This window comes from Apodemus sylvaticus, chromosome 4, assembly GCF_947179515.1.
Source record: "Apodemus sylvaticus chromosome 4, mApoSyl1.1, whole genome shotgun sequence".
In the NCBI taxonomy this organism is placed as follows: Eukaryota; Metazoa; Chordata; class Mammalia; order Rodentia; family Muridae; genus Apodemus; species Apodemus sylvaticus.
Window position 1 is genome coordinate 35,196,309 of NC_067475.1, and position 15,801 is coordinate 35,212,109.

The following is a 15,801-nucleotide window of genomic DNA, read 5'->3' on the forward strand; positions in this document are numbered from 1 at the left end:
TGTTTCCTTGAGATCCACTGGAAAGCATCAGTATAGTGGTTCTCAACCTGTGGGTCCTTTTGGAGTCCCATTTCAGATGTCCTATATATCAGATATTTACATTATAATGCACAACAGTAGCAAAATTACAGTTGTGAAGTAGCAGCAAAAATAATTTTATGGTTGGGCTCACCACAATATGAGGAGCTGAATTAAAGGGTCACAACATTAGGAAGGCTGAGAAACACTGCTGTCACGACTGCCCACCCAAACCTCTGCTACTGCCAGCTCCCAATTCTCCATATTCAATAATGGGAATTTGCCTTCTACTCTGGTGTTGCTTCTTAAATCAGCATCTCTGTGTGATGTCATCACTTGAAGGACACTAAGGAGGTGTAATTGTGTGTTTCACATGCCCCAAGGTGTGTTGTTGTTGACATTGTTGTTTACCTGAAAGACAAACTGTGGCCCTTCTTGTTCTATTTCCTATTTACAGTCATGTCTCCCTCAGATGGATGAGCCTTTAACCCACATTTCTGTGATTATATTAAAAAAATTGATATTTAAATTTAAGATCTTAGTTTTTAAGCTGAACATAGCAGTTCATGTCTTTAGTATCAGCACTTGGGGAGACAGAAGCAGACAGATCTCTGTGAGTTTGAGGCTAGCCTGGTCTACATAGTGAGTCCCAGGATAGTCAGGAAGACACAAAGAAGCCGTCTCAAAAAACAAAACAACCAACAACAATAACAATAACAAAAACCAGCTCAGAAATTAGTTTTTTTTTTTTTTTTACCAAATTGTCCATGTTTGAAAATATTTCCAACTAATATAGTAAGTCCAGGAAGAATTTTAGGCTCTCTACATCTGGCCACTTTTCTGTAATGTGTTTGATGCAGGCTAAATATATAGTAAATATTTGGTGAATATGAATTGGTCATCAGAGATCAGTAGAGCAATGTGAGTAATTTAATACATTCCAACTTAAACTTCTAGACTAAGATATGAGTGGTTTTAGAAAAGACAACAACAAAAATTCCCCCCATATTTTCTAGTTTCGAATTTCGAGAAATGAATAGATGTTTACATGTATTCTATTTAAAAATCCTAATGCATTTCTGTTGGATAACAAGAATCTTTTCTTTGTTAAATCCCAACAGAGAGAATTAGAGTGGAATGTTGACAGAAAAGAAACTACTCTCAAGATAACACATGGACTTCATCAAAAAAAAAAAAAAAGCATTGGGAGAAACTAGGCAGGAATTCGGAAAACAGACAGATTGTCATCTGGGTTCATTGATTTTAAAAGCAAAATGTTTGTAATATTTAAGGCCATTTTGTGGATAGACTCTCATCTTAGGAAATAAGTTATTTATTTAGAATGCCATATAAAATGATTGTATATAAAACATAGAAAGAAAAATTCTTCAGAAACTCTAGAAATAACTAGAATATTTTAGTTTCCTAAAAACAAAACTAACACACCCCTACAAACTTCTCTTCAAAATTTGTTTTTAAATAAGAAGCCTTTTATGTTACCTGTACCTGCACAATGATTTTCACTTAATAAACAGAACAATTTGAAAGTACTCGCTTCCTACCTTTGATCTGGAACTTTGGTATTTAAAAATTAGTCATTACAAGCCAGATATTCAATAGACTCTCCCATCTTTATTAGCAGTTTAGATGTTCTAGAATAAGGAAATATCTAGGAAAAATGGAGAATCTTCTAATCATCTAATCATCATCATCTTCTTTTTTCTTCTTTTTCTTCTTCCTCTTCCTCTTCCTCCTCCTCTTCCTCATCCTTCTGCTCCTCCTCTTTCTTTTTCTCTTCCCTCCCTTCTTTCTTTCCTTCCTTTCTTTTTTTCATCCATATTTTTGAGACAGGATCTCACTAGACTAGGGTAGCCTTGAACTCATAAAAACTTACCTACTTTTGCCTCCTGAGTGATGGGATTAAAGGTGTGTGCTCCCACATCTAGTGACAGATGTAGGAGTCACAGAATTCCAAGCTTTTGGATTAGAAGCTGCCATAGATAACAATGGCTGCAAGATGGCACGACAGTATTTGGAACAATGTTGCATTCAGCAAATAAAATTTAATAATCCTAAAAGCATGCCAGTAATAAAAATAATGTTTTATTTTCTTTATTGCTGTGATATATACAGCGAAAGGAACTTGGGGGAGGTTATGACTTACATGTCATCATCACAGTTCGTCACGATAGGAGGGCAGGGCAGGAACTCAAGGTAGGAGTCCGAAGACAGTAGCTGAAGCGGAAATGACGGAGGGATGCTGTTTATTGGCTTGTTCCCCTTGGCTTGCTTATCTTGATTTCTTATCCAACCCAGGACCACTGCCCAGGGGTGGGACCTCTCACATGAATTATTAATCATGAAAATGTTCCACAGACTTGCTTGCAGGGCAATTTTATGGAGTTATTTTCTCAGTTGAGATTCCCTAGTCCCAGGTATGTCTTGGTTTTTAACAACTTGACAAAACACTAACCAGCATGGCTGGGCACAAGAGATGCTGAAATGATTTTAGACAGATGTCTTTTCCTCAAGAAGCTGAACTCTAGAGAGGTGGCTGTGGTGCACACCTTCAGTTCCAGCATTCAGGAGGCAGAGACAGGCAGATCTCAGTGTGAGGCCAGCCTGATCTACAAAGTGAGTTCCAGGACAGCCAGGGCTATACAGAGAAATCCTATCTTGAAAAACAAAAACAAAACAAAACAAAAAAAAAAAAAGAAAAGGAAAGAAAAGACAAGAAAATAAAGGAAAGAACAATAAGACAAAACAAACCTTGGGACAAGCAAGTGATGCAGTAGCATCTATAATAGAAGTATATGATGAACTGGGCCTCGAAGCAATGGACACTTCTGCAGAGGAAGTGGGTGGGTTATAAAAGCACCACAGAGGAGGAGTTGCCTTTCAATCAGGCGCTTGCATGTAGGTACCTAGTAGGAAGTAGGTATGTGGAAGGGTTAATGTACTTGGGGAGATGAACCTTAGGGAGCAGCAGTAGACATGAGGTAAGAAGACAGGGAGATAAGCTAGGAGGTGATGGTGGCCTCTGGGGAAGAAATGATGAGGCTCAGCATTGTGGGAATGAGAGGATGTTAGGTCCACAGGATTCAGTGATTGAGTGACTGAATGAGGTGGGGCAGTGTTCTTGGAAGACACACAGAGTTCTCTGGCTTGAAACCCATGTTTGGCAATACAAACATGTAATCTCAGCACATGGAAGGCTAAGGCAGGAGGCTCTCAAGCTCAAGGCAAGCCTTATCGGTGGGGAGGGACAGGAAAGGAGGGGAAAGGAGAAGGAAAATATCTTGGTTCAGTGACTGACGGGTAATTAATATATCAGTTCAAAAATGACAAGTGATTGATGTTGGTGCTATGAAAGAAGATTGATGTACGGAGTAAAGGATTATAGTAAATTCCCAATGGGCATGTCCTTGTGGATTTGGCTGAGAGTCAGCGGTCCATCAGTGGGACCTGTGGGGTAGGGAAAAGGAATAGGAGGACCAGTGTCCTAGGTATAGGGACTCAACATGAGAGACAGAGGATGTGATGGAGATATAGTAGCATAATTTAATTTTGGTTACTTATTATGTTTTTCTGTTTGGGGTTAAAGAGATTAGCAATGACACACAGTTAGACCATAAAAATAACATAGCGTTTCCAAACTTTAAATTCCTCATGACACAAGTATTAAGACTTTTTTTTAGTTTCTTTCTTTCTTTTCTTTTATTCTCAGAGTTGGGAATTCAGTCTTAGAGCATCTCACATACTAGGCAAGCACTGTATCCATGGGCTCAGTCCTTGGCTCTCCTTTGGTTTCTTTGTCCCTCAAGTGCATTGATTGACAGGCTGTTAACTCTGGGTGAGAGCCATGAACCCGAACTCTGCCTGGATATATAATGTTGGGCACGTTCGTTATTTTTCCCTCAGGGCCGTCCTTTTAAAATGGAAACTTTATTAAATGGGAGATTTTTTTTTAAAGATTTATTTATTATATGTAAGTACACTGTAGCTGTCTTCAGACACTCCAGAAGAGGGCGTCAGATCTCATTACAGATGGTTGTGAGTCACCATGTGGTTGCTTGGATTTGAACTCAGGACCTTTGGAAGAGCAGTCAGTGCTCTTAACTGCTGAGCCATCTCTCCAGCCCCTAAATGGGAGATTAATAGATCACATTTGTCTTTTCCTCATGAGTCATGTCTTAACTATCATTGATATGGGGGGGCGGGGCTAAGACAGATAAATGCTGGAGCAGTGGCTGTGATACTAGATGAGAGGAGGTGCTTTGGGTGTGTGGACACAAGTTCCTGAATCTTGTTTCGTCAATGTAAAGCCTCCACATGAGTGGTTCTCAACCTGTGGGTCGAGACCCCTTTGTGGGGTCCACAGATATCAGATATCTTGCATATCAGACATTTACATTACAATACACAACAGTAGTGAAATGATTGTTATGAAATAGCAACCAAATAATTTTATGGTTGGAGGTCAGCAGAACACAAAATCTTATTATTATAGGGTTGTAGCAATAGGAAGGTTGAGAACCACTAATCTAGTAGGTAAACTGCACTGTTTGCAGAAACCTCCTCTTCTTCTTCTTCTTCTTCTTCTTCTTCTTCTTCTTCTTCTTCTTCTTCTTCTTCTTCTTCTTCTCTCTCTCTCTCTCTCTCTCTCTCTCTCTCTCTCTCTCTCTCTCTCTCTCTTTAGAGACTTGGTCTTGCTCTGAGGTCCAGACTAGTCTGGAACTTATTCTGTTGCTCAGGATGGCCTAGAACTTTCCATCCTCATTCCTCAGCCTACTCAGTGCTGCTGGTGTGGATGTATGTCAAATCCTTTTTGTGCTGGTTAGTTAGGGTTTCATTAGTGTGAAGAGACACCATGACCAACGTAACTTTTATAAAGGACAACATTTGAATGGGGCTGGATTAGAATTTCTGAAGATCAGTCCATTATCATCATGACAGGAAGCACGGCAGCGTGCAGGCAGACATGGTGCTGGAGGAGCTGAGAGTTCTACATGCTGATCTGAAGACAGCCAGGCAGAGATTAGCTTCTGCAGGCAGTCTTGAGGAGGGTTGCTTCTACACTGAGCAGAGCTTGAGTACTAAGAGGCCTCAACATTCTTCTACATAGTAACACACTTCCTTCAACAAGGCCAAACCTATTCCAACAGGGCCAAACCTATTCCAACAGTGCCACATCCCAGAGGCCAGACATATACAAACCACCATAGTGCTATTTATGATTTTCATGTAAAAGAGTCAATGCATGGGGCCATATTCCTGCTAACCACCCATGGACTTGGACAGTGTAGAATCTTGTAGGTAGCTTTGCCTCTTGGGGTCACCTTAAAATCGCCCATTGTGCTCTCAACATCCAGCAGTCTGCTAATCCTGAAGGATTACCAGTTTCCACTCTATTACCTTCATTCATTTCAAATATGTTGAGGTAGCTTTTCATTGGTAAGTTACCTTCTGTTAGTCTAACCACACCAGTTATAGGCTTTCAGAGTGCATCTACCATAGGCTACATACATAGGATTTGAGAAATTCTTCTCTTACTCTATAATCCCTCTTTTGGATGTGTATGTGTGTGTGTGTGTGTGTGTGTATGTGTGTGTGTGTGTGTGCTTATATATAATCAAATATATTTTAATTTATTATGTATATGTCTTTGTATGAGTGTGTGCAAATGAATACAGGTGCTCTTGGACGAAGACAGATATGTCAGACACCCATAACTCTGGAAGATCGTTACAGAAGATTGTCAGCTGCCATGCGGGTGCTGGGAACTGACCCTAGGTTCTCTGTAAGAGCAGTGCATGCTCTTAACCTGAGTTTTGTAGACTTCTTTCAGAAGGTTAAGTGGGTTATACAAGGTAATTCACAACATAATGACATAAGAGAAAAAGGATATTATAGATGAGAAAAGGAGAGCTCCAGCATGGTTAAACGAGTCATCAAAGTTTCTGGCTTCGAAGAGTGACAGATCCAGGTCTCTGACCCTGGAGTCCATAAAGTTTACCACTGTGTCACCTACCTTATCAGTGAAAGAGCAGATGGTGCTAATGATGGATGCAGTGGGAATAGTGAAGGTCACTGGAAGATCCTTCTTCACGACCCATCTTTGCCACATTGACTGAAACACAGGGAAATTAAGAAGGAACTTACTGGAACCTTTGTGTCTAGGCCCATGACTCTGGGCAGCATCTTTGAGTCACCTAGAGATTATTTAACTTTCCTTGTCCATTCTTTTTTCTTGATATCCCCTCCACATTGTAGGTAGGTAATCTTCTTACCCATCTCCCATCTTGGAATGTCCCGGAGCTATTTGGTCATTTAACAACTGTCAGATTTTTTTTTTGGATCGTGACTTAGTTTCTCATGGCTATGACCATAGGCCATGTTTCCATATGAGCCCAAATGGAACAATGGAGGCAAGCCCCAGGCCGAGTTCTGCTGTATTAACAAATACTTAGTAGTGAGGAGTTCGGAAACATGCCACAGCTTGTAGTCTTACTACAATCTGTGAGAAGAACCAAGACACAAGAAAGTAGAACACTAATAGGTCGTTAAAGGCTCATGAGATGACTTAGTGGGTAGGGTAGGGTAAGGCTGCCCAGCCTGCCAAATGGAGCTGGATCCCTGTAACCAATGAAGTGGAAGGAGAACCAATTCCCATTAGCTGACCTCTGACCTCTGTATGTGCACCCTGATATGCATACTCCCCTCCCAACACAGACACACACACACACAGACACACAGACACAGACACAGACACACACACACACACACACACACACACACACACACACACGTAAGTTTTTTGAGATGAGGCTTCTCTGTGTAGCCCTGGCTATCCTAGAACTCACCCACTAGACCAGGGAGGCCTCAAACTCAGAGATCTGCCTGTCTCTGTCTCCCAGGTACTGGGATTAAAGGTGTGTGCCACCACTCGCTTGCTCTAAATACGATTTTAAAATGTGGCTTAACTGCCCTCAGGGGTAGACACAGACAACATGTAACCATTGATGATGCTAACACTTTATGAAATCCATTGACTTCATGAGCAATATATTAGGGGTAGGTTGTGGGCAGTGGGCAACCCCTGATAATGCTAATGTCTGGTGAAGATGACAGCATGCCCAGTCAGTTTACAGTCTTTCAACACAGACAACAAAACACTATAGGCAAAGAAAGAGAGCAGTTAGTTTTTATTCTTAGTTGGGCACTCTCAAAGAATTAGAGTTTCACACAATGTATCAATTTCAATTTTTGAATGCTAAAATGTCACGTCCCGATGTCCTCATTTGATGCTTCCTCCCACAGGTGGGATAGGAAACGCAGAGTTAAGTCCACTGAGCCATGGCAGCCTGACCTCTGTAGGCCTGACCACCCCTGACCCCTGACCTCTGCAGAACTGACCACCCCTAAGCTCTTCCTGTCACTGGAAGGCAGAACACTCTGCTGCCCAAAGCGTCTTTAAGAAAGTCTTCCTTTCAGGAGAAAGTTGGTGCAACATGGGTGCAGATGCATTGTAACTACCCTGGGCCTGAGGCCATTTGCAAGGCTTTCCCATGTTATCTGATTTGGCATTAGATGGAGAGGAACGGATCATTGAGATTTATTTCCTGATTTGATGACCTTACTACCCAGGAGACATGAATAAAAAGATGAAGTTTCATTTGCTTGGTAAATTTGTCTTGGTCTGCGAGATGCTTGTTGGCAGTCTGGTAGATGCAAACAAACAATCATCACTGCTCTGTCAACAGTGCCGGGATGCTGTCTGTGCTAGTAGAAGGCTGGATGCTGTTTTATTGGTAGGGCGGTACCCATCAGAAAAATGGCTACACTCGATGTAGAAAACAACCCTGAGCCGGCAGGCAGGCAGCGGTGGCACACGCCTGTAATCCCAGCACTCTGGGGAGGCAGAGGCAGGTGGATTTCTGAGTTCGAGGCCAGCCTGGTCTACAGAGTGAGTTCCAGGACAGCTAGGGCTATACAGAGAAATCCTGTCTCAAAAAAGCCAAACCCAAAAATCAAAAAAAAAAAAAAAAAAAAAAAAAAAAAAAAAAAAAAAGAAAAGAAAAGAAAAAAAAGAAAAGAAAAAAGAGAAATGAAAAAAGAAAAAAGAAAAGAAAACAGCTCTGATGGAGACATTGTTGCTGTGCTGTGTCACTTAGGGAACAAAACATATTTGGTTGAGAGTTATTCCTTTCTTAGGCACGTTCTCATTCACATAGTCACTTTGAGCCAGATTTGCCATTTAATGTGACCCAAGGTTTTTTCCCCCTCCCACAATCCTCTCTTTTTAAAACAGTTTTTATTTGAACACTAGAAAATAATGAAGAGGCTTGTTTAGCTCGACCCACCCTGCTGCTAAATGGAAAAGACTCTTGAACCCTCTGGGCCTTAATTTAAGTATCTGGAAAAAATGAAGTGGTTGGAAAAATGATGTCTAATATCCATTCTTCGATCTAAGAACTGTGTCACCTTATATTTCAGAAAAGACAGTCACTGCTCAATGCGGGATTTTGGTGACTGCGGTGAGTTTGATGTGTGCCAGGAGCGTAGAGAGAAAGCTAACATTTTAAAGTGGAAAGAGATTGGTAGCGGAGAGCCTCAGTCTTGCTCGTCAAGGTTGGGTGACTGCAGCTATTGTGACTTGGAGTCCTGAGCTGTAAGGACTGCCAAATGGCACAAAAGAATGTTTCACTGTTAATTTCACTGGACGTTTCTAAGGGCAAACAAGTTTCCTTTCCCATGTTTCCAAAGCCATGCTTTCCTTGGGGAAGGTGTCTGAAGCGAAAAGGAGCAGAACTTTGGGTTTAATTCGCTGGGTGAACATGAAAGCAGGCATAAATCTTAGAAGAACTATGTTTTGCTGGGAGGCAGAGAATTGTGGCTCCCCTCTATGTAAGGGTATGCAAGGGGAGCCAGGAGTTTCCTGCTAGGGTGCAAACCAATTAAGTGAAAGTCTCGGACTGAAACAGCTTTTTATCATCTGGGTGAGAAGCCACAGGCTTGAGAAAAGGGCTATTGTACAGCAAAGAGCTAATTAGCTGGGCCAGACCGAAGCAGCTCCCGTTTGTGTCTTATGGAGAAAGGAGAAGTTGAAATTGCACATGGGCCACCTTTTGTGTTGGAATTCCAAGAAACTGGGCATGCCTCAACCCATTTCTGATGAATAGTCAATTCTCTTGAAAGCTAGGTAAATCTAACTAGGACTTAGCTCGAGACCGGAACTGAGCATGCGCTGCCTCTGACGTACCGCCGAAGGGTTTCCACGGTGCCACCTTCAATACTGCCTTGTTAGTGTGTTTGTATCCTGTTGTGGAAAATAGCTTCTGGAGAAAATCATCGATGGGTTTTTAACACAGCTGTATAAAAGCTTAGATGTATACTAAGTGGATATTTATTCTGTGGCGAGTTATCTGAGTTTGTGTATAAGAGGAAATATGTGTGGGATGTTGAAAAGTGAATTAAATGTACTGACATTGTTAATGCCACAGAGAACTGAAAGGTTTCTAACCCTGACACAACACAGTGTACTGTTTTAAATGTGGCTCTTATAGCATGGTAGCATTTTATGATAAACATGAACTGAGTTAGCTATTTGTTAAAAGCAAACCTGCAAGCAAATTGAGAATTGGTTAGGTGGGTGGCCTACGTCCAGGGCAGGGAATTAGGCTTAGACTCAAATGGGAAAACAGGACTAAGAATTTTTTATATATGTATATTTAAGGGCCTCAAGAATTGGCACCATTTCTAAGGCTCACTGATTGACAGCTAGAGTGTGCCGCTTCCTGAGTGATTGGGACAAGTTATTTACCTTCAGAAGTTTGTGGATTTTCATCTAAAAATGCTTCGGATGATAAAGCTCTGAGGTGGTTGTGAACATGAAAGGAAAGAAAGATGTAAACAAAAAGTTTAACTAGTATGTATGCAGTGTCTGGGAAAGGTTACGACTTTCGGTGCCTCCTGCCCTACTGTCAGAGCAGAGAGAGAGAGAGAGAGAGAGAGAGAGAACATTTTATGCTGTTCTTCACATGCTGTCCACCTTTTATAATTTTAAATAGAAAAATTTTAATTTTCTCTTTTCTCTTTTGAAAAAATTTTAAATCTATTCAGTGTATCTTGGTAATATTCACCTTCCCCTTGCCACACTCCCCCTGTTTCCCCACAATACACACCTTCCAACTTTACATTCTTTTCCTTTCTTCCTTCCCTCCTTCCCTTTTTCCCTCCCTCCCTCCTTCCTTCCTTCCTTCCTTCCTTCCTTCCTTCCTTCCTTCCTTCCTTCCTTCCTTCCTTCCATTCTTTCTTTTTGAGACAGGGTTTCTCTGTGAAGCCTTGGCTGTCCTAGAACTGCCTCTGTAGACCAGACTGGCCTTAAACTAATAGAGATCCACCTGCCTCTGCTTCCGGAGAGCAGAGATTAAAGGTGTGTGCCACCGCCTGGCTATGTTCTTTCTTTCTCCTACTGAATTCAATTAGTGTTACTGATATGCTCATGGGTGTGGGGCTATCCCCTGGCATTGGCCACCAACCAATGGCCACCTCCCCAAAGAAAAATGACTGTTCCTCCCTCAGTAGCTCCTAGCTCTTCAGCTAGGGGGTGGGGCATCAGGAACCCATTCCCCTGCATGCTGGAATTATTAACTGGGTTAATTCGTGCAATTAACCACAGCTGTAAATTCATGTGTGTGATGGCCACAGCATGCCCAGAGGCCAGCATTTCTCTCCATCCGTTGCTTTTTACCTTTTCCACAGGCTCTCTTCTGAGCCTTGGAGGGGTGAGTATTGTTGTAAATGTTACATCTTTATTTAAATTTTTTTTTTTTTTATGGTTTTTTGAGACAGGGTTTCTCTGTGTAGCCCTAGCTGTCTTGGAACTCACTCTGTAGACCAGGCTGGCCTCAAACTCAGAATCTGCCTGCCTCTGTCTCCCGAGTGCTGAGATTAAAGACCTGTGCCACCACTGTCCAGCAATGTTACATCTTTAAATGAGTGCCCACAGTCTCTTTTCAACACTGAGAGTTACGAGTCTGTATTAACTATGACCCTCTCTGACCAAGGCTGAGAGCAGCAGACATCTATGGATCTAATAATATAATTTTAGAATGCAGTTTGGCAAAGTGACCATTTAGCAAAATAACACCAATAAGTTCTTTCCTAGGGTCTTTGACTTCCCTAGGCATGCATTTTGACCAAGTTTATAGCACCAGTCATGAATTCCCTCCTGGGGAGCAGGCCTTTAATCAAGAGAGTGGTAGTTAACCAATAAACAGTTTTGACACTACTGTCTATCAGTTGATATTACAGCATGCCGGGTCCAGTGTTGTGTTAGGCCACTGATGCGCATTATCACCCAGCATCCTGGGTAGCACCGTCAAGCGCCAGGGAAGCTAGCTAGCAGGGAGGGAGTTGCCTGGTTACTGCAAGATTGCTTTCTGAATGGTCTTCTGTATGCAAAAGGATTGGTGTCTGCACTACAGGGTCTACATTCACTATAGCCTAAAGTTGGAGTGGGCAACCAAGAACAGTTAGCACTAGTGTGTGTGTGTGTGTGTGTGTGTGTGTGGTCACACTAGTCTGTGTGCTTGGTTCTGGGTGCCTCTGGGGCCTCCTTGCCTCCAGAAGGCAAACTGGGCCTGGCATTGGGATTTTCATTAAATTACTGGTGTCTTCTGAAAATAACATTGTTCATCCACACAGGGTACTTATATTTTACAAACTACTGCGTTTTCCTGCAGCTCCCCTCCCCCCACTGTTCTTTCATTGTACATACAATTACTGTTTATATGCACCTCAGGTTTGTGCCTCAGTGATAATGTTTACAGTCTAATTCAGGTTAAAATGTATTTTTTTTTTATTTGGCTTGAGACAAGGTCTCATTAGGTAGCCCTGGCTGAGCTGTAACTCACTACAAGAAGGACAGGGTGGGTCCCCAACCCACTTAGATCCACCTGGGATCTTTATTTTTCGAGTGCTGGGATCAAAGCCATGTATCACCATGCCCAGTTTTAAAAAGTATTAAAAAAAAAGACCACCACATCCTGGCTGGGTATGGCAGTACATGCCCGTCGTCCCAGCACTTGGGTGATGGAAACAGGGGTATCAGGGGTTCAAGGTCATTCTTGGTTAAGTAAGGAGTTTGCCTAGCCTGAGTTACTTGGGACCCTACCTCTGAACCAAACCAAAATACAACCTAAAGGATTTCTAGCTACCTACAAAGCTCGGCAGTGTCATATAAATTATATTTTGATTCAGGATTTTTACTCTACTTGTTACCGGAATATACATGTATAGAGAGGAATAAACGACTCACAAAGTCAAACAAGAAACATGGTGTGGAGGCGGCAGGCCCATGGTTCTCCGCTGCTGTTGGAGTTTATAAAGAGCATTCCACACGGTGATCTTAGGCAGAGGGCGTTTGTGTAAAACGGCACGGTGACAGTGAAAGGCTGAATCCATTTGTGACAAAAATGCAATCAATGTGAGGATTCTCCAGTCACTTTACACGGTCATGTTCACACTTTTCCTTTTTATTCTTCTGTTGTTTCTCAGCAATTAAAGAAAACTGATAAAACATTAATTGAGCAAAGAAAATGAAGATAATAAAGTTGACTTATTAGTTAACCGCTCAGAAATTCAGGGTTAACTTATCAGTTAATATGTTTTTTGTTTTGTTTTGTTTTGTTTTGTTTTGCTTTGTTTTGTTTTGTTTTTGAGGGTTGGTGGTAATGTTTTGTTGAGGTCTTAATGTTAAAATTTAGCTGTTTCTGTAGCTGTCTTCAGACACTCCAGAAGAGGGCATCAGATCTTATTATGGATGGTTGTGAGCCACCATGTGGTTGCTGGGATTTGAACTCAGGACCTTCAGAAGAGCAGTCAGTACTTTTTACTGCTGAGCCACCTCTCCAGCCCCTCTTTTCTTTTTTTAAGATTTAGTGTGTGTGTGTGTGTGTGTGTGTGTTTGTCTGTGTGAAGTGTGCCCACAGAGGTCTCTCAGAGGGAATAACTCCCCTGGAGCTGAAGTTATGGGTAGTGTGAGCAGACAGAGAAAGTTCTGGACTTAAACTCAGGTCTCTCTAAGAGCTGCTAGTGCTCTTAACCACGGAGCCACCTCTCCATCTCCCTCTCATATCCGCTGAAAGTGTTTCTTTATCTTTAGCATTGTATATATTCTTTGTTATTTTATAAAGATAATAGTTTCATATTTTTTATTTTTAATATTTTAATATTTTTCAGTGTTTCACACATATTAGAGAAGTATTCAGTCACTTACTTATGTCCCCTGATCTTCATATGTATGTCTATGGGGTGTTTTTCCGGCTTCCGCCTTCTGTGGCCCCTGCACACACATGCACATACACCCTCAAATATGTAGTTACAATGAGTTTGAACACATTACATCGAGATATTTTGTCAGAACTGGACAGTGGTGAGAATGGCCTTTTTGAGTTTATCTCTTTCTAATTTTAAGATTTATTTATTTATTTATTTATTTATTTATTTATTTATTTATTTATTATGTATATAGTGTTCTGCTTACATGTATGCATGCACACCAGAAGAGGGCACCGAATCTCATTATAGATGGTTATCAGCCACCATGTGGTTGCTGAGAATTAAACTCAGGATCTCTGAAAGAGCAGCCTCTTAACAGCTGAGTCATCTTTCCATCTCTCAAGTTCATCTTTAAACATTTATTTATTTATTATCTATTTATTTATTATTCATTGAAAAGATTGTTTTTATTTTTTTAATTATGTATGTGTGTGTGTGTGTGTGTGGTGTGTGTGCAGGTGCTGGTGGAGCCTAGAAACAACTTCCTGGTAGCTCACACCTGTCTACAGCTCCAGTTCCAGAGGATCTGGCCTCCCTTCTGAATTCTGAGGGCCCTGCATGCATGTGATGCCCAGACACACATGTACACCAAACACCCACACACATAAAAGTAAACAAAAATGTAAAAAGGTCTCATAGTTTTTCTAACATAACATTTATTTCTAAGTTAATAAATAATTCCAGTTATTTTTAAGCTGCTAAGTGAAGCAATATTCATTCGGATTTTCATTGCTAGTGGGTAGAACTGTGACTGATACTCTGAATAATCTTGTACACTGAAGCCTGGCTGCAGTCATGAACTTTAATGGTTTTTATTTCATTTAAAGTAAATTCTCTGACACAAAGTAGATTTTCTGGGTACTGAAAAATCCTGTCTCGATTAAAATAAAAACAAAAAAGTAGATTCTTTAGGGATTTTTATTTGTAAGATTTGCCATTTGACAGGTGTGGTGACCCATACCTGCAACCCCAGAGCTTTAGGAGGTGGAGACATAAGGATTACTTTGCCCTTTCAGCTAGCCCAGGCTATATTTCAGGTAGCCCAGGCTATAGAGTGAGACTGTCTCAAATAGGCAAGCAGCAAACAAGAAAAATAAGGCACAGGAGGCAGAGGCATGCAGATCTCTATGAGTTAGAGGCCCGCCTAGTATGCAGAGTAAGTTCCAGCGCAGTCAGGGATATACAGAGAAACCATGCATTAAAAAAATCAGCCACACCCCCAAACCAAACCAAACCAAACCAAACCAAACCAAACCAAACCAAACCAACCAAAACCAACCAAACAAAAAACCCCAAAAGATGGTTTTTCTTTCCTTCCAGTCTGGATGTTTTTTTCTTTCTATATCTGTCCAAATTGCTCTTGTGAGATTTCCAATATAATGTCATAAAAGAGCTATAATCCTTTCACCTCTGCCTTTGATATTAGTTCTGGGCTTTTCATATTGTTTATCAGGCATAGAAGTTTCCTATCTAATCTTGTATTTTTTATTATGAAAAGTATAAAATATTTATGAAAGGTATAACATTTAAAGAAATTTCTATGTATTATGATAGCTCTGTAGTTTATTCTTTTTTTTTTGTTTTGTTTTGTTTTTGAAGACAGGGTTTCTCTGTGTAACCCAGGCTGTCCTGGAACTCACTCTGTAGACCAGGCTGGCCTTGAACTCAGAAATCCACCTGCCTCTGCCTCCCAGAGTGCTGGGATTACAGGCATGCGCCACCACCGCCCGGCTTCTGTAGTTTATTCTTTTAAAAATTGATATGGCGTATTCTATTGATTGATTTCTAGATATAAAGCCACATTTACATTCCAGGGATATGTCCCACATAGTCACGATATACAAGTTTTATAACTTGGGGACCAATGTAGTTAATTGTGAACTCATGACAGTTTTTCTACTTTATAATGATGTGAAAACAGTATGCATGCATTAGAAATACACTTAAATTTTTTTTTCTTTTTGAGCTAGAAATGTCTGCTCACAGTACTCTCTCACAACTTTGCAAGGTCTGGTCAGTCACGTGATTATGAAGACATGCCACAGTCCTCTATGGTGTCCTGTGTTGCTAGGCTCTGAGGCTTGGAAGATTATATGAATTAATAGATTTTCACCCTGTGTTATTCAGAACTGTGATAAATGTGTTGGATATATTACTAAGGAGTCGTGTGTCTGCGTCCTTCAGGTCTGATTCTGTTTCCTGTACTCTTTCTTCTAGCTTTGCTCTCAAGGGGATGCAGAACTCACAGCACAGACTTTGCAATGTTTCTTCCCTCTTCTATTTGTTGGAAGAGTTTTTGAAGACTTGTTTTTATGTCCTCAGAAAACATTTGGCAGAGTTTGCCAGGGAAGCCATCTGGTCTCATTGTCACGGGGTGAAGTTTCTGATACCATCATTGTTTCTTTAGTTGTTTCTACTTCTTCTGGAGTCATTTTTATA